A 20,186-nucleotide genomic window follows, 5' to 3' on the forward strand; every position below is an offset into this window, starting at 1 on the left:
AATCGCAAACACACATGCATGCATGTATGTCCCCTGCATACACCAGAAGCATACATGCACACATGCCATATCACATGGACACAATACACATCATGCAACATGTGCTCAGGCACATACTTGCACACATAGGTATTTCACATGCTGAACCAGACACCTAGCTAGCTCTATACTTCTCCGTGAGGACCTCCTTCCTCTCTCATACCTTCCATGGGACAAACCCTTCCTTTGTCCTCTGAGATTCATATCCTCTTTCCCTGAGCAGCAGCTCCCTCTTGAAAATACTTAACTTCCTTAGCTCCTTTGCTGTCTATTCTGGTAGCCAGTGCCCTTTTGAAGTCTGTTCTCCCCATAGAAATTCAAATTCCTGAAAGTTGCAGGATGACTTTGTCTCAGATATTCAGGCCTGGAACCCCACTGCTCTGTACTTCTGGTGACTTCCACATTGACAGAAGAGCTCAAGGCAGCCTGGCACCTACCTTCTTCCTCAACCTACTCTGAACAGATCCGGTTTAGTTTGGTCGAGCCTCATGAGATTTTTGTCTCTTCCTTTTAAGTATGCCTGACTGAGAGGAGTCCAAGAGACTAGATGTAATGGCTGCAGACTAATGGTCTGACCCATTCTAATGATGTTTCCCATGAGGGTTCAGTCACTCGTGAGGGCTCACTTTGTGTGAGAAAGGGGCTGGCATCTTATTGGACATCTGTCTAACTTCTCAAGCCAGATATAAACATTGGTCTGCCCCTGACCTCACTTCTCATGGTGGTTGAATGTACAAAGACTTACAGTGGAAAATTTATGATGCCTTTGCCTTACTTTAGGCTTTGAGTTTTAATCTCTTTAAACCCCACTTTTAAAGCCATTACTTTCAAGCCCTGATCCTGTCAAAGAGGATACCACTTGCTGTCCAGCTCCAAACCATCCTGGGCCTTTCTCTCTCAGAATCCAGTTGGGGACTGTCAGGGCCCTACACCAGCTGAGCGTAAGGCTCAGGTAGACAGTTATCCTGTGCAGGTGACTTATTTTCCCTGCAGACCAACCTCCTATCTCTGAGGTACCCCTGGCTATTGCTCCCCACCATAATCTGCACAGACCCTAATAATAGTACACCCAACTGGGGATGAGGTTGGGGGCAGGGCTATATAGCAGAAATCAGTTCTATGGTGCTGAAGGCTGAAAGGGCGAGATTAGGGTGGCAGGGCTGCCCATCTCTTGTGCTGCTCTGGAACCCATCCTGTTGGCTTGTAGGTGCTAGCCCCACACTCATTGTCCTCACACATTCTCTGTGTACTTGTCTCTGTTATAAATACTTTTTTCTTGTAAGGACAGCCCTTGAACTTAATGACTTTTTTAAAAGAAGTCTCTGGCCCCAAAGACCACCATCTTGTGGGGTGCTAGTGGTTAGAAGTTTAACCCATGAATTCTGTGAGAACACAGTTCAGCCCATGGTACTCTACTGTTGTTAAATACACGTGGCCTAAAATCTTGATTTTTTTTCTGGGGGGGAATCATTTGCCCTGTAAAATGGGACTAGTAAGAATTCTGATCTCTTCAAGGTTGTTGTAAGGAGTAAACACAGGTAAAGTTGAGCACATTCTGGATCATGAGTGCCCAGTTAAAGTTAGAAGTATTTAAAGACATAAAAAATGTCAGTAAGGGGCTGGAGAGATGGCTCACCGGTTAAGAGCACCCGACTGCTCTTCCAGAGGTCCTGAGTTCAATTCCCAGCAACCACATGGTGGCTCACAACCATCTGTAAAGAGATCTGATGCCCTCTTCTCGTGTATCTGAAGACAGCTACAGTGTACTTAAATTAATAAATGAATAAATAAATCTTTAAAAAAATGTCAGTAAATGGTCAGCGACAATTATGGGGAAGACCCCTGAGCACTGGGTAACTTCCACAGCTCCTGGTGGCAGCTTGAGGTGCTTTCCTTCTGCCCTGTATCTCCAGCAGGCTTCCCTGTGGCTGCCCAGCACCCTCCAAAGTCATAGCCACATTGTCCTGAGGACTATGATGTGCCCAGCAGAACCAGGCCCAAGACCCGCCTATCTCCTTCATCTCCTCTAGGTAACCAGGTGCCCGAGGCGCCCTTACTCACAACTCTCAGGCCTTTGACCTTGGCACCTTCCCCGGTTGTTCTGCTGGGTGCCTGAGGTGCTGCCAATTTGCCCAGCCTGCCAAGTACACTCTTCCTTCACTCCTGTGACATAGAAAACCCACGTCCCTTCCAGCGGGGCTGCTGCCTGGAAGCCTGGAGGGAGGTACTGCTGTGCTGGTGTTCTCCAGTCTCCCTGACGGCACAGGGGCCATCTTCTGAGAAAGGCTTTCTGCTCAAAACTTTGCTTCTAACTCCAAGTATCCATTTCTCTCAGCATTTTTGAAAACCTGTAAGCTGAGTCTATCTAATTCCATGCTCTGCTCTGCGCGTTATGTGTGCATAAACATGCCAATGGTGAGGCTGGGTCTTAGCAGTTTCCTGAGTACTCATGCACCAGCAAGCTGTTCCTTCCGAGCTGCTGTGTACTTCTCCTGTACCTTCACCCCTGCTGGGGCTCTTCTGCCTGTAAGTAGCACATCTTTATTCTTGTTCCTAGGGGGACACCTGGCTTAAGTTAGACCTGGGGGATACATCACTGCGTTGGCTCCTTTGTGTTTTCGATGGCTTCTTGTCCATACTTAGCACACTGCATTGTGGTTGCCTGTGGCTTCCCTGGCTAGATGGGGGAGCTCCTCAAGTGCTGGGATAGTGATTCATTCAACTTTGCCTTTGCAGAGCCCAGCACAGTGCCTGGCTACAAATGAATGGAGTCAGTGAGGAGAGTCCTGGGCCCAGCCATGCTGGGCAGTGCCTTTCATGGCACTTTCCGTTTGGCCTCACCTCTTCCTTTGTCCCATTTTAGCCTAATTCCTTTCAAGGCTCTGGCATGGGAGTCTGAGCTCATTTTCATGATTGCTTTAAATATTTGGGGCTGTTGGCATGCCAACACGAGGACCCACGCTAAGGAGGGAGAGGAATTCTCCGGCTCTCTGGGTCCTGCCCAAATACAAGGAATGTGCCAGAGGCAGGGGAGGGTCTGAGGAAGAGCCAGCTTGGGTCTAACCAAACTGCTTTCCTCCCTGGCTCATGGACCCAGGAACTTGGGCAGGAGAGAAGAAAGAGGGGGTCTGGGGGAAATGCTAGAGTTCCTAGAAACTGAGGAACAGCCTCAGAGAAGACGAAGGAGGAGCAGCTGCATCTGAATGGAGATGCAGTACCACTGTACCTAAGGATGGTGAAGACCTCGGGGAGCAAATGGCAGAGGTGGGCAGGCCTCCAGAGCCACCTATGAAAATCAGAAAGAGAGGAAGATCTCGGAAGTTGTGCCATAGGAAGTCAAGGACACTACAAAAGAAGGCCTGTAACACTTCCCATAAAAACGGACCCTAGAGCTCACTCCACACAGCCACTTTCTAGACAAGGAAATGTTTTAGAATCAGGCCTATTCCAGCATTTTGAGAGGCAGAGGCAAAAGGATTCCAACAGATTTGAGCTAGTCTTGTCTATGCCACAAACTCCAGGTCATTCTGGGCTATATGCCAAGACCAGAAACCAGAATGAATGGAGGAGATAGAAACTCCGTAACTCAGAGCGGCACTGGCCCGGGAGGCCAGGCTCTTCTGAGTGTCCTCCCTTTACAGAGGAGGAAGGAGCTAGGCTTGGCTGCTTCAGACTTCCTCAGCAGCTGTTATACATACAAAGGAGGCCCTGGCTCCTGTGACCATTGTCTGCCATTGCACAGTGTTAAGCAATTTGAATGTCTACTTCACCGCAGATCAACCTTATGAAGTGCCCATCTTTCTTCTCATTTTAAAGACAAGAGACTGAAGCTCAAAGGCCAAATAATTTACTTCAAACCAACGGTCGACTGAACAGCAAAGCTCAGATTCTAACACCAAGGCTAATTCTGGAGTTTAGGCTCTGAACTGTTTTCTAAAACTCTTTCCTGTCTGGCCCTTACAGACCTGACCTTAAAGTCTCTCAGGAGTCTAGGTCAAGAAAAGGTGTTGGGGGCAACCTTAAAATTCCAGATAAAAACAATAGCACTCCAGAACTCCTGACAATGAGGCTTGAAGTCTGGGTCTCAGAGACACATGGGCACATTTCTTCCTTGAGAGTCTTCAGTTTAAATGGTATCTGTGGCTGGGGAAGGTGGGGAGACCCAGTGGACCCACAGTGAGGCTATGATGGAGGAGGAGGCTTCGAGAGAAGGCAGCCTCTAAGGGAGGTGAGTAGACCCTGAACACTCTTGCCTCTTTCCATTTGCATGGCCACTTCAGGCTGGCAAGGTACTTCCCACATCTTATCCTTGGTTCTTACAAGTGGAGTTGCCATTTAAACACCGACTCATGGAGACTAGATAACTCACTCAAGGACATTCAGGCTATAGCTGCAGTGGTAGCCAGAGCCCAAGTCTCTTGGGTTCTCTATGGAACCTTGCCCAAGGACCAAGGCACCAGTAGGGATGCTGTAGGAGGGAGCGATCGCTTGCTGTCTTCAGGAATGAAGCCCTTGGATGCCATGTTGAGGAGTGTGAGTAGACTCTATTCAGGCTGTGAGGTCTTAGAGGATGCATGCAACAGGCAAGTGCTGGGAGTATGAGAGGGTTCATGTTCAAGTTGATTTCCGGTCAGGGTGGAGCTGATTTGCCAGAGGACTTGCTTCAAGATAAAAGTTTGAATATGGAGATAAGATTAAAACTGGGAAGTGGGAGATAGCACAGGAGATATTGAGTAAGAATAACATTGGGTCTAATGACTTGTGAGATCCTGGAGAAGCTGTCCGAGGTTGTTCTTATGTTCTCACACTGGCTTTGGGAAGAGGGAAACCTGACACTTGCCTAAGTGGGGAGGAGAGGAATCAGAATAGGGCAGTTTCCCAATCAGTTTTTTGTTGCTGTGGTAAACACCATGGCCAAAAGCAACCCGGAGAAGAAAGGGTTTCCTTAATTTTACACTTTGATTCTTTAGGGAAGTCAAGCCAGGAATCCCAGCATGGCAGGAACTTTGATACTGTGGAGGAATACTGCTCACTGGCCTGTTGGCTGGCTTCTGCTCCCTGCTAGGGAATTTACTCCCCCTTCCCTCCCTCCCTCCCTCCCTCTCTCCCTCCCTCCCCCTCTTCCTCCTCCTCCTCCTCTTCCTCCTCCTCTTCCTCCTCCTCCTCTTCCTCCTCCTCCTACCCCTCCTCTTCCTCCTTCTCCTCCTCCTCCCCCTCCTCCACCACCATCTCTTCCTCCCCCTCTTCCTCCTCCTCTTCCCCCTCTTCCTCCTCCTCCTCCCCTTCTTCCTCCTCCTCCTCCCCCTCTTCTTCCTCCTCCTCCTCCACCACCATCTCTTCCTCCTCCTCCTCCTCCCCCTCTTCCTCCTCCTCCTCCTCCCCCTCTTCCTCCTCCTCCTCCTCCTCCTCCTCCTCCCCCTCTTCCTCCTCCTCCTCCTTCCTCTTTTTCACACAGCCAAGGCCTACATGCTTGTTCAGGGATGGTGCTGCTCACAGTGGGCACTAATCAAGATAATTCATCATAGCCATAGCCATAGGCTAATCTGGATTTGGGTAACTCTGCCTTTGCTAAGTAGGATGGGTCCATTTGACTTTTGAGACAGAGATTTGACAAGGTGGGCTATCCACATGGAATTTGCACGAGCAACAAGCCAGCACCAGACGTGTCCTTTAAAAGGCCAAGGGGACCGTGACACTGAGAAAAAGTGACATCCGGACTTGGTAGTCTCAACATTACCTGCTCTGAGGAAAGCAGCCATTAAAACAGAGGTAGAAGACAGCAGAGACATAGAACAAGAATCCAGGAAGCAGAGAGAGACAAGCCAAGGATGAAGAGATTCCAAAAAAAATGGAGCCAGCAGGGTTAAACTTACTGCTTCCCAGAATTCCAGATTGCCAAACACAAACACTCTGAGGATTTCAAAGGGAGCTTTTGGAAACTATGAGAAAGCCAATGTCTGGGATGATTGGGAAACCATATTCAAATTGCTTTTAGGATATATAGGCATGATCTTTCTGGAGGGCTTTTTCAATGTGGTTCAAAGGGCATAAGAAGTACAAACTTGCTGGTCTAGAAATTCTTTAATGAGAATATGACTCAGAAAACACACCCTTGGAAGTTTAGGGAGGTCCATTCTCAAGCAGCAGTCAATGCCAAGGATGCCCTTGTTTTGAACACATTACGTTCATTATCTTATTTAGGTTTTAAAACAGCCCATAAGATAAGTATCTCTTCTTCAAAAGGGCATGAGCTAAGTCATCTGCGCCAAGTCTAAAGACATCGAGTGCTGATGTAGAGACTGAAATGGAAGAACCAAGTTTGTTCTTACCCACCAGGCAGCCTTTCAGATCGATTGGAGAGGAGCACAACCTTCAACCTGACATTGTTCATTTTAATATCATAACAAGAAACAATCTACATGCTTAACTTCTGGAGAGTGGCCATAGAAAACGGGACTCCCGAATGAGGCCATACGCTATAGATGTTAAAGTTTGTCTTGTCAAAGAATACTCAGTTACATGTGGATTTTGATGGCACAGTTTTAAGTGAGAAAAGCCATTTCTAGGGCAGCATGAGCCCAAACATGGAAAAGGAGGGCATCTGGGATCTTTCACGTGTGCAGATGTTGGCAGATGAGCAAGACTAGACCACTTACACCACTACCAAATACCCTCCATCTTCACCCTGCCTGGTGTGAGAACCCGTCCTCATCCCCATCAGTACCTCTGGACCAAGATGCTGCATATTGCAACAGAGGAACGACAAGTGGAATGTGGGGCATGGTTCCCTGCCCAAGTCATCGTTTTCCCTCAAATAATTCCAGGGAACAATTCTCACGGATTGTTGCCCAATAAAAAATGGTTGTGTAGTAGCCAAAAGGATATTTCAGAGAAATGGTGCCACCTCAAACACTGTGTATGTGAGGAGAGAAGCTGCTCTCTCCTGTAGGAGGCCCTGGAAAGTGCCTGCAGGAAGGATCTCCTGGCCTTTGGACCCTGGACACCATCACTGCCTCCTATTCTGGAGTCATCGAATTTGCACTGCCAGCAGCTAAGTTCTGGGATGATTTGGAAGCCACATTCAAATCCTCAGGTTTTCTGTCCTGAGCTTCACCCTAGCTCTATATCCATGTTCAGGCAAAGCCCAGAACTGACTGCTTAGAAAAATATTTAATTGAGATTCCTCCTACAGTGCCTATTTCTGTCTCAATAAGGCCTTGGCATGCCATGGGTGGCTAAATATATTGGCTTTCTCCTCTCCAGTGGCAACCCAGTTTTGTTTTTAAAGTTCCCAAGTACATCTTCACCCCAAGAGAGAATTTACAGCTTAGCTCTTTGTTACCTGAAGGAAAAACTGTAAAACGATGCTGGCTTGCTTAGAGAAGAAAGACCAGAGAATTCTTGCTTTCATGTGCTCCCTCCTCCTCCTCCCCCTTCCCCCTCCCCCTCCTCCTCTTCCTCCTCCTCTTCCCCCCCCCCCCATCTAGGAACTGAAATGGAAGAGCAGGCTTTGTTCTTACCCACCAGGCAGTGCTGCCTTTCAAATTGATTGGAGAGGAGCACGACCCTTACCCTGAGGGTGTTCATTTTAATATCATAACAAGAAACAATCTACATGCTTAACTTCTGGAGAGCAGCTGTAGAAAAGGAGGCTGTTGAGCTATGCGAATTACTATAGGCACCGTGTTTAACATGGGTCACACAGACTGATGACTGATACCTGTCCCCTGGGTGGTCGTGGTCTAGTTGTACTATCAGTACAGTGTACCAAGCTTGGCAGATACACAACAGAGCTAAGAGGAGAGTCTGAGGGACCTTACAAAGGAAACCCTACTAAATGCTAGCGTCTTCCCCTTTCTTAGCAGTATTAGGAATCAGTGACTGGAGGAGGCTGAAGAGGGAACAGTAAGACCACAGGGTAGATAGACCCAGTGCGTGTTTCATTAGCTTAGGGTCAATGGCATGGGCGCCCTTCCCAGTAGAATTCTTTTGCTGGATTTGATATTTGACTCCAAAGAAGTCTTAAATATGATTAATTTTTCCTCTCCAGGATTTGTTTCCATTATAAAATTTATTAGTAAGGACAAATGTTTTATAAATGTTTTAGTGACACAGAACCCTTTCCATAAACAAAAAGTATATAGGGTACCCATGTTCCATTACAATAAGAGCCTAGCCATTTTGGCTGAGGCAGGGCTGGGAAACCTCATGCATCGCTGGTTTCTGTCAGTGGTCAGTGTCTCACTAACTCTCCTCAGTAGAACGCCAGGGATCCCCAGGGTTGCAGCAAGAGACCTCTGGGTTGACTTGAGGTTTCAGGCTCCCCTGGCTGTAAGCCAGCGCCTCAGTTGTCACCTTTACTTCAGTGTGCACATGAAACGGCTCCTGCCTCTCGCAGAAGTGTACACCTGATCCTTGGGGCCGCTGACAGAGGCTGGCAAGGGGCGGTCTTGGTGCCTGGTGATCCAAGTGCTGGAAGAATGGAGCTTCTGGCAGGCAGGGAGGAGATCGCTATGTAACAAGACAAAGAAACTGCACAGAACAAAACAACCCAAAACTATACTGAGAGGGTGGGGGTGGGGGTGGGGGTGGGGGCTGAGAGGGTGGGGGTGGGGGTGGGGGCTGAGAGGGTAGGGATGGGGGGTGGGGGTGAGGGGTGGGGGTGAGGGTGGGGGTGGGGGTGGGGGCTGAGAGGGGTGGGTTACAGACAGCTGTACCTCGCAGAAGATAAGGGTGAAGAGCCCTCATCCCTTCCATCCCTTCTGTTGAGCAACTTCTTAGAGCTTGCCACAGACGCTTTCAATGTGTGGGTTTTGATACCTTGAAGGGATTTATTCCTTGTAAAGTTAACACAGGTGAGTTAGGGAACAATCTTCCCATTTATAGAGGAGGAGGCTGAGCTCAATGTTGCTGTCTCTTCCATAAAGAACCCAAGACTCACTGAAATACTGAGACTATGCATATACACTCTTTCTGTCTCCTAAAAATAGTCCTTTTTCTTCCCTAATTCCATCTTTTTTTTTTAATAGGACGATTTCCTTGTGTTTGTCTGTTGCCTGTAAATTATCCAGAAATGTCTGACTCAGATTTCTGCTCCTTCTTGACATTGCATTAAAAGTGGCATAAGTATTGAGGACTCAAAGAAAGTCCCACAGGACTTGTGTCGGATTGCCATCTCTGCCCAGTGACAGTGCTTTGGCGAACTTGGCAGGAACTGGATGGTAGACAAGGTATTTTTAGGGATTTCAATCCTGGGAGTCCATAATTCCCTAAATCTTATTAACATAGGCGCTCATTACCAGGCGTTTTTTCGGGTCTGCGTGCCGATATGTTTAGCCTTCTGCAGCTTCCCCACTAGTCTGGAGCCTTTTAGGGGCATTCCAAACCCCTCCATCTCTCCCCCATCACGGGGCTGGCCTACAATCAAGCATCTTCACACGCCGCTCTCCCATCTGGAGCTTCCTTCCTCAGTCCCCGATGCTGGCTGCCTCTGAGCCTGCTTGCTATTCTGATGCCCAGAAACCCACACAACCCTGCCAACCAAATTCCTGCTAAACTGCAGCACCGGATAAGAGTAGGCTTCCTGGAGGCAGAATTCATGAGAAGGAGACTGACTGGCCTGTGACCTCTGACAGTTCATCAAAGTGTACCTTAAAGGAAGGAAAGGACACAGACCAGGAGGGTCTGCGACAATGCATACATCCCAGCTAGAGAGTCTTAGGAGCATACAAAGAAATCTACAAGTGCTCTATGCCCTGTCATACCGGTTCCCCTTAAGTCAAGAGACTTCGTCTGATATGGAGTTCGATCCCTCCGGAAACTTTCATTCTTCTTCTACAATAGAAATTTGGGAGTGGCTGGGTGTTGGTAGCTGCTAACTGTAATCCCAGCACTTGGGAGGCTGAGGCAGGGGGCTCAGAAGTTCCAGGAGAGCTTGATTCAGAGTGGAACTCTATTTCAAACAGAGGAAAACAAAGCAGAACTGTTCGTCCACACGGAGGAGTCCGGGCACAGTATTTAGGGACCTTCCGATGGTTTCCCAAGGTAAACTGAGGGAAGTGCAGGCGACTGGAGGTTGGTTCACTCCTGGCTTTATCTGGAGAGCTTGCACGACTCCCCGCCTCTAGCAGGGCTCAGTTATGAGAATTCATCAAGGTCTTAGGAAACAGGACCCTTGAATATGGTGAGAAGCCCAGGTGAGATTAAATACAGGGTGAGCCAGGCCCCCTCGGGTGTGCACTCTCATCTGCATGGCACGGGCGATGCTGCTTCCGCAACTTACCATGAACTTGTCCAGAACAGACTGAAGGCCTTTCTTCTTCAGGCTCTCCCTTCCTAACTTTGCCATTCTCCAGTGCTGCCAGTGCTGGTCCCTCACTATCTTGACAAAAGCCAGGAAGCATTCTCGATTCTGTTTCCTGTAGCTCCCTTACCTGGCCTTTGGCGAACCTCACTGCTGCCTCCCCTTCAGATGATTGCCCCTTTGGCCTGCCTCAGGACTTGGGGGAGGGGAGTCCTTTCGATATGAGACTTCAGTTTCATAATATCAGGGTCTCCCACTAGACACATTTCAGGGAAATCATGGCCAGCACTCTCTACCAGCTTTTGAGTGAGCACACACCCTATGCCCCGGTTCTGTCCCCTCTTTGTCACTTCATTTTGTATTGTTTTGCTCCAGGCTTTTCCTCTTAGGCCAGTCTTATCTTGTCTTCCTGAACTCCTGTAAGCACATCAGCCTGCTTCCTACCCTGGGCTTGGGCTTGAAATGCTAGCTTCAGTTCTGCTCTAGTTTCCTAGGCTCTGGAAGCCCATCTTCCCTGGGAAGTCTTCAAACTCAGAACGGTCCCTATTATGCCCCTGCTGGGCTTGGATTGCTTAGTTCCAAGGGAGCACCTATCTGGCTGTTTATTATATTCTGCTGTTGTCTTTTCAATAAAGTGGATGAATGCCTTTGTCCCTTTTATGGAGGAAGAATGGAAAGCCCAGAAAAGTATTCTTGTATCCCTTGTTGCTACCTGACTGAAGTAGGATTTACAACTGCAGCTTGATATTATTCACTAGTCTGTGTCTCTGCTCCAAGAGGTATTGCAGGGTCATCATTAATGCACTGGGTCAGACACATGGAAAGGAGGTGTGTTTAGGGCCATTGTTAGAATAACACCCTCTATATTTATTTAAATTGTGTATTTATTACATGTGGTATGTGGTGTGTGTGTGTGTGTGTGTGTGTGTGTGTGTGTGTGTGTGTGTGTGAGACAGAGAGACAGAGACAGAGACAAGAGAGAGGTGTTTATGTGTGAGCAACACATTCTATGTATGTCATGCATGCGGAGGTCAGAAGACAACTTTGTGGAGTCAGGTGTCTCCTTTGACCTATAAGTGGATTCTGGGGATCAAATACAAGTCATCAGGCTTACACAAGTGATTTTATCCTCTGAGCCAACTTAGCAGGGCGTCTTCTACGTTAGCTTTCATCACACCCTGAATGCCCACATCCCAAACTGATGATCTCTAGTGCAAGTTGCATGATTTGTGACTCTTTGAGAATGGAGTTCTGCTAACGTGCTGCTTGGTAGGAGGTGGCCTGGGCATGTCTGGTGCTGAAAGGTAGAGCCAGTGATAGGTGGCAGAGTGTCTCTCTCAGGACTGGTGCCTACTACTCTGGATAAATGTTTCCCAAAGGCTCATGTGTTAAATGCTTAATCTGAATCCTGCGGCATTGTTGGGAGATGGTGAAACCTTCAAGAAATCTAGTGGATGATGTTAGAGATGTGTTCTTAAAGGAGACATTGAGTTTCTGTTACCTCCTCTTTCTTTGACTTCCAAGTTTCCTATGAAATCTCTTCCTTAGCTTCATAGCCCCACTAAGATGCTCCGCCTCACCTCTCCCTCCAAAGCATTAGTCCAACTGATTATGGGCTGAGAACTCCAAGACCGTGAGCTAGCTCACCCAATTCTCTTCATAAGTGGATTTACCTAAGGTATTTGTTACCATAGTAGAAAAGTAGTTAATACAGTGCATAGTCTTGCATGAGATCATATTATAACCAAATGGATAGGACCATGAAATAGATTCTAGAAACAGAACTTAGGTATTATAAATCATATACCTTATCTAGATTTCCAGATGTGAGAAATTTCCCACGAGCTCAAAAAGAAAGACTCCCAAAGGTGTTAGACGGTAGTTGTAACTCTGTTGTATTAGATTGCATGCAGACAGGGGCACTGGGATCAAACACAGGAGAGGAAGATGTGGAGAGAAGAAACTATGAAAAAGAAATGAGAAATAGCTGGGAAGCAAGTTGGTGGAAGTGCCTAGGAAGTAGATGGAATATTTGTCTCACATTTGCAGCATTAGAAGGGAAGATAATTTTGGTCTTAAGCACCAGTTCTTCCCAAATGCTTTTTGTATGCCAACAAGGGGGAATACAAGGCCTAATGTTTGTGATTGTCTGTCATGCTGGAACTTGATGATTGACAGGTCAAAGCCTAAGTTCTACCTGTCCAGTCCTAGTGATGGGCCCACCTCTTGGTTTTTCTGTTATAGAGGAAGAGATGTGGTGGAGAAATCCCTGCCCCCTCCCGCATTCTCAGTACCCTTGGCCTAGATTCCCCAGGGCCCTTACTCTAGAAAACAAAGGTTGCTAGGCATTACCACAGAACTGATACAGGCTGTCAGCATTTCTAAAGGTGGCACTGTTCTCTTTGTTCTCAGGTTCAAGTTCATGTGTCTTTTCAGTGGTTGGGTCTTTGCTTTCATGGATGAAAGGACCAAAGGGCCCAGAAGCCTGAAGACCTTAAGTAATAGACTTTCCTAGAAGACTTATCTCTCTCTTTCTTCTGAGATGTGGATATGCCATGGCCATAGAGTCCACAGCCTTCCTGGAGCCTTAGAAAGAGGAGACATTGAGGAATCAGTACGTGAGCATGTGTGTGGCTCTGTGGTCATTCCTTATCAAGGACTGTGACTGAAGGGCAGGCATTTTCCTTGATCAGTCAATATCCCCCGTTCAGTAGCTGCTTAGCTGAAAATGGCTCGACTCCTTAAAATAAAGGAGCTAGAGAATTGCACAGTCCTGGGCCCCTCCCATCTTAGGATCCACAGCTTTCTGAGCAACCATGTACCCTCCAAGGAAGGTTGGGAGAATTGAACAAAATGACTGAGTGGTCCTTGACATTCTCCGGTCCTTAGAGCTGTGCCCTGGGGTCCCAGCCAGAAGCAGTTCTAAGAAGTGATTGGAATTTCCATTAGCTCACACAGACCTGGGGATCTTCAGGAACTGGGCTTGCTCAGAGTTTAGGCTCAGAAGAGGTCTAGAAGGAGCCAAATAAGCTGGATGAAGTCTTGTTGTAGGGACTGGGGAGGTAGACGGAAAGGAAAAACTGTGCTCTTCTTTCCTACCCCTAACCCGGAGGCCACTCCTTGGTAGATATGGTGTCATGTTTTGCTGCCACAACTCTTCGTCCCGTTCTCCTCTCATGAGTACTGTAGTGTGAACAGCATGACCCAGAACAATGTCCCCAGCACTGACCTTACCTGTCACCCTCAGGTACTTTGAAAACACGGCTCCTGTGATGACGAATTTTGTTAACTTCATTGAGTTAAGAAGCATATTAAGGACATTAGTGAGGTGGGTGTCTCTGCAAAGGCCTTTCCAAGAGGATTAATTGAAGAGGGAAGACTTGGCTCAAATCTGGGTCCTACACTGAGGTCTCCAGCTGAGTAACAAGAAGCAAAGAAAAGTCCACTTGAACATTAATGTCCCTATTCTCTACCTTCTGATACAACAAGACTTGAGCAAGCCACCTCCTGTCACCAGAGAGGAGCTGCTGATGTTACCATACTTTCTTGCTAGGGTGGACTGGATCGGCATTGACTGTGACTCAAATTGACTTATTTTCCCTGACAGTGCTTCTCTGGTATTTGGTCCCAGCAATTAGAAAAGTAGTTAATATTAACCACCCCCCCCAGGTTCTTTGACTCTCTTTTTCCTGAAATGTGGGAGTCGTCTCTGCTCCACTTGAACCTGGCCTTGAGACTCCTTGACGAATGAATACGGTAGAAGAGGTACTGTGCCAGCCTCTGGACCCAGGCCTCCAGGACTGGCAGCTCCCACTTCCTGTCTCTTGAGACACTCTTGGAATCCAGCCATAGCAACGAGAGAAAGCCAAGGCAGCCCATGGGGAGGAAAGGCCAATGTGGAGAGGGGCCGACTCTCCAAGTCCACAGACCTGGCCAGGCCCTTGGCCATCCTTAGCATCTGGGTGCCAGCTCTGAGAGCAGCCATCCTGTACCCAACCCCCAGTCAAGTGCCCCAGCTAGCAGGGCACAGAGCAGAGATAAACCATTCACTTATTCCACGGCCCAGGTTTCAGAGCCATGTGCTCAGTAGATGGCTGTTGCACCCTTTATCTCTAGGTCTCCAGATGATTTGTGACTGTAATAGAAACCTGCAGTTCCAGGCTGGGAAGAACCTAGGCCTGCAGATGGTACTGACATTTCCTTAAAACAGCCCTAACCCAGCTAGCCTGCAAAGTTATCTTTCTCTAACAAACAAATGAACAAACCTCTCTATCCTCTGAATGAAGGTGGCGAAGGCTAAGCAGCCCCCTTACGCTCTCTTCTCAGTCTACTTCTCCCTCATAGCTCTCTCCTCCTAGGTTTTCCTTGTCCATTTTTAAAAGCAGAAACCTCAGAAAGTGTAGCCTCAGCCTCCTTCAAGCTTCCCCTCACCGCACATGTGAGTGGAATTTCAGGGAGCATGTATGTGCACTCATGATTTTGTGTGTGTGCGTGCATGCATGCATGCGTGTGTGCGCGTGTGTGCACAGAGGATGACATTGCTTGTGATCAAAAGGTCATGGGAACTGACCACTATAATTACTAAGTGGAGTGTCTCCGTGTGTGCATGCGTGTGCATGCGCTTGCACACATTCGTGCACATGCATGTGCCTGTGTATCGCTTAGAAACTAGCCATTCATCTCTTTAACTCTTTCTATTTATGTCGCTCTGAATTTTCTAATTTTTCTCCAGCGGACATAGATTGGACAGCTTCCAGTGCCAATGTTCATGGTTCGTCAGATTTCACATTTGGATGGATTTCCTTCCAGCCTTTCATCTGTATTCAAACATCTGCTGTGTGTTTAAGATCCCACCATGAGTACTGTCTGAGTCTTGACTTTTCACAGTTCTTTATTTTTTAGGAGTCTCTTTCTCTTAATAAACACCTTCCCAAGCCTAATTTTTAATGACTTTATACTGCCCTAGCATATATAGAATTCTTTATAGTGCTCTAGTGTAACTATTCATTTACATGTTTGTTTAGCAGAATTCATTTGACATTTAGATTGTGACATGCATATATATTTTATACAGACATATACACAGATGTGTGTATGTCACATCCTTATACATAAACTTCTTCAAACCTTCACATTTTTTAGGCTTTTTGCTGTTTTTAATGCTCTCAATTTATTAGTTAGTGATAATGAACACATTATTATTACAATTTGTAATAGTATTAGAATTAGTAGTAGTAGTAGTAGTAGTAGTAGTAGTAGTAGTAGTAGTGTGTTTGTGGTAGTAGGTGTGTGAGTCTGGGCACATACATGCCATGACATACATGTAGAAGTCAGAGAACAACTTTGGGAGTCAGTCAATTCTCTCCTTCCACCCAAGTGAGATCTAGTACTCAAACATGAGTCACCTGTTGTTGGTACAGCAAATGACAAGCCATCCTCAGCCCAGCCCTCTTCTTTTGAAGCAAGCTCTTGTTCTGAAGTGCAGGTTGCCCTTGGGCACGAGACCTGCCTTCCTTAGTAACTAGTGTTCTGGGTCAAACCACCTCATGTTGATTCTTGCTAACATCACACAGAACTTCAGAATGCAGCCTTCAGAATGTTGGCTTTCGGGAACTGTTTTCTTGTTATCTGCGCATCTCTTAATATTTATTTCCAGGGTAGAAACAGGAATGGAGAGTCTAAAGGAAGAAGAGATCAGGAAAAGACATGGGACTATGTATGTAGATGGCAGAAAAGGCTCTTAACCTTGGCTTATAAATGGTTTAATGTCATGAGAGACAGTTTTTGTCTCATCATCAAAATGTAAGAAGATAAAGGAAGAAGGGAGAATTAGCAGTGGTCACAAGGAGAGATGTCATCCGAATATGACCACATTTCATCCTCACAAGGACTGCGAGTTAAGACGACCTTAGGCTATAAATGACAAAAACGAGGCCTAAGAGGCTCGATAACAAGTCCAATGTCAGACAGCTAGTAAGAATGGAGCCCCAAAGTGAGATCTATCCTGTTCAGCTCCAGAGGCAGCAGCACCAGCCCCAGTCTGGCCCAGGCTTTCCCTATTGATGTTCAGGGCAGAGGGTAGGCTTGGTGACTTTTTCCTCCCTCCTTCCTTGCCTTAAATGGTTCTCTCTCTGTCTGAATAGGAGTCATGAGATGGCTGCAGGCAACCAGATCCTAAGAAATGGAACACCTGCCCCCAGAAGTGATGATCTTATTTTTTTTTTTATTGCAAAAACATGTGTATGTGACAAAGGCCTCCTCTTCCAGGTTCTCAAGCTGACCCTGTCTGGAAGACCTTGGGGACTGCCTCTGGGCCAGGGGTTCTGAGATGATCTGAAGTCCATCTGAAGCTCTTCTGACCTAAATTCTCCGAGTACCTGGAACATAGCCCTGTCGTGAGCAACAAGCAGAGGGTGGCAACCACTGGCTACACAGAATCAGACAGATCGGCAACTATTGGTAGTAGGTGCTGGACTTGTCTGCAGTCTGTTATCAGGAAGAGCCGCAGAGGGCAGTGAATGGCAGGAGGACATGCATATCAATCTGAACCCCGTGTTTAAAGTCTAGTTTGATGCAGGAGGATTTCTCCTTAATCAGAGCCCAATTCTCCTGGCCACCAAACAGCACCCATCCTTCAGGTCTTCTTTGCCGGATTATCTTTCCAGGGGAGCCACCTTACTTGGACTCATGTAGCTCTGTCTACATGCCTCCTTCCATTGGGGTCGCTTCGTCTGGGGGGGTAACATTTAAATGTTTTAAAACAGTAAGGATGAGTCTGGTCCTCTACTGGTTTGAATAGATAGCTGATTCCACCAGAGGCCCAGTAGGAGCAAACATTAACTCTTGAGTTGCTGAATGGGATGAAATCTGCCCATGCCAGGAGAGGGTAGGTGATTGAGAGACTAGCGAGGGGCAAGGCAAGCATTTGCCACTATTAAGAGTTTGTATGGGGGCTGCGGATTTAGCTCAGTGGTAGAGCGCTTGCCTAGGAAGCGCAAGGCCCTGGGTTCGGTCCCCAGCTCCGAAAAAAAGAACCAAAAAAAAAAAAAAAAAAAAAGAGTTTGTATGGCTGTACCCAGTGCACACAGCTGCCCAGTGGGAGAAAATGGAATCCAGGTTTCTTGAGCTCACTGCAAGTATCTTCTGACTCCTTAAGAGGTGCAGCCCCCCTTCTTTCTCCACACAAAACCCAGCACTGGCTTCTTCTAGCAGCCGTCACATTTCAGCGTGTCAGGGATGTGCTTAATGTGACCCATTGCCCACTGTCAGTATATAAACGGGGACCCACTGTCTTGTGCCGTGCCTTGACCTTTCCCTCATGAATTGCCTTTTCTCTGCCTCAAAGTAGGGGTTCGGGAAAAACCAGTCTCTGAAGCCCACTCAGTTTCTTCATGTACCCTTCATGTGGAATGATACAGGAGTCTCAAAAGCCCAGGAAGTCCACTGGGTCCAGTACTGGTACAGTCACCATCTAGTTTTGTCCCCAATAATAGGGATGACAGTAAGAGAGTAGTGAAGGTCAAATAAATTCACCTTGGTGTCACATAAAGAACATTCAATCACAGTGAACCCCAGGGGACGTCATCTATTTTTCCTTAACTATAGGCCTCGCAGATACTGGATTTCCCCTCCCCTTCACTAATCGATGTCCCCAAGCAGCCACATTTTAATCCCTAGATGAGCAACCATGAGTGGGCAGCGGGTGATCACCAAGCTTTGTCCTACATCATCAGAGGGAGCAGGACTGAGACCCACTGAGGTTTTATCAGGGGTAAAACCTATACTAGACACTAAGCATACACCGTGGCCCTTACCACTCAACTCTGAAAGCCACACCTGGGGCAAACAGTGGTTTGTGGATTCAGACCCAGGTCTGTGAGCCTGAATGGTGGCTACACAGAGAGCAGCATGAATTCTGTTGGGAAGACAATTCCCTTCCTAGGTTTGTTTTTCCCTCAAAGCAGGAAATTGACACTCGTGTTTAGAAGTGAGACTCACGGGGAGCAGCATTCTCCCTAAAGCCATCTCCCACTTCTTCCAAGCCAGGCTTAATGACCCGAGCTGCCAGCGAGGATGAAAGAACCTTGTTAATGAAGTCCTCTGCCATGGGAAGGAGATGAAAGAAAAGAAGAAAGGGGCGGGGTGGGGGAGAACAATCCTTCGCAAATATTTTCTGTTAATAAATTCCATTTTGCGTCTAAAATGTTTGCCAACTATCTAAGTGGACAGATTTTTCACATACCAGGGCAAACCATAGCCGAAAGGCCTCTTCGGTCTGCCTGCCCACAGACTCTGTGTCTACAGCTCCCTGGAGACAGCCTCTTGTAGGTCTGTGGTCCTCTCTTTGCCATGAGGAGGCTCGGGGATTTAGGAATGCTTTTCTCTAGTCTGGAAGGAAGGTGCCCTGGAGCCCCACACGTCTTCACATGCGCACACCTTCTTCTCCAGTCTTTCTCTTCCGTCCTCTCCCGTCCTTTACAAAGCTCCTTCTCCTGAACCAGAGTGTAGGAAGCCTGCCGCCTGGCTCTCCTGCTGCCATTCCAGCTGCATCTACCTCTGGGGTTCCAAGAGAGCGCGTCTCTCCCACTCTTCATTTCTCTCTTTTTCTTTTGTCCTCCCACCTCCCAAACTTGCTGGTGTGGGAAGGAGCCCAGACCCTGGTATACTTTCTCTATATTTCCAACACCATGCGTTGCATACTAACAAATCTCATACATTTAATTAGTGGCGTATCTATGGCTTCCCTTTGCAAAAAGAGCACAAAGTCTCAATACTGGATTTGGAGGTGATTTGAATTAGCACTGGGGACTTGTTGATCTTGTTTTACTGATTGGCTAAGATAACAATGACCCAGAGACTTCAGAAGCTGTAGGAAAGAGAAGAAGGGGATATCTGAAGAAGAAAAATAGGTATTTGTTAACCGGTTCTGTCCGACTGAAGAGCAGATATGGACCTAGTTAAAGCAGAAACGGGACCACAGAATTGGTTGTCTTCTCCCTGATGGAATATCATTTCCTTTGACAACTCAGCCTTTTCCTTTCGTGGAGTGGGGAAGAGCTGAATGCCACCATTCAGTCCTTACCCAGCCAGACTAGAACAGTATACCTAACATGGCTGCCTATTTCTGAACCAGGCATTCTCCTATGGCCCAACACTAGGGTGGACTTGCTTTTTCTATTTTTCCTTCTGGTGGACATTGGATAGTTTCTAAGAGCTTGACATGTTTTTTCTTTTTTGTGTGTGGGGAGAGGGGCATAGGAATAGGGCCACTGTGCTTGTGTGTGGGAACGTGTGTTGTGTGTGTGTGAGAGTTTTCTCCATCTACTATGTGAGTTTGGGGGAGTGATTTTACTTGCGTGTCTGTGCACCACATGCCTGTCTGGTGCCTGGAGAACCAGAAGAAGGCCTCGGGTCCCTTGGAACTACAGTTATAATTGGTTCTGAGCTGCCAGGTGGGTACTAGGAAGACAAGCCTCACTCTTTGCAAGAGCAACACTGCTTTTCACTACTGAGCTATTGTTCTAGTCCCCCTGACGATTTCTCATTCACTGAGATCATTGAATCAGAGCTGTTGGTGCTCAAGACCCATCTAAGGTCATAGTATCCAGGCCTTAGTCTACATTCAAGAGAATACTTCCTTTTCTCCTTTAGCAGCTACTCATTACCATATGATGCTAGACGCCAAAGATGTACTAGTAAGCAAGAAATACTCCTGATGGCACTTACTGTATAGTCAGAGTGGTGCAAAATACCAATAGGACTCAGCTGATGGATTGCACGCATAAGCAGAGCTGTCTTTAATCTCTTCCCATAAGATATATTTTGCAATTGAAAACTTCATTTA

General features: G+C 47.1%; 1 long non-coding RNA gene across 2 annotated transcripts; it reads left to right on the plus strand.

Moving 5' to 3' along the window:
* Positions 1–1,998: 1,998 nt before the first annotated feature.
* On the plus strand, positions 1,999–18,545 carry LOC134480591 (uncharacterized). Of its 2 annotated transcripts, none has more exons than XR_010055024.1 (2): positions 1,999–2,565; positions 16,610–18,545. It is a non-coding gene; the product is annotated as an uncharacterized LOC134480591 (long non-coding RNA). The 2 variants fall into 2 exon arrangements; XR_010055025.1 differs by lacking the exon at positions 1,999–2,565 and adding an exon at positions 15,702–16,058.
* The last annotated feature ends 1,641 nt before the right edge of the window (positions 18,546–20,186 follow it).

Source organism: Rattus norvegicus, chromosome 9 (genome assembly GCF_036323735.1).
Source record: "Rattus norvegicus strain BN/NHsdMcwi chromosome 9, GRCr8, whole genome shotgun sequence".
NCBI lineage: Eukaryota > Metazoa > Chordata > Mammalia > Rodentia > Muridae > Rattus > Rattus norvegicus.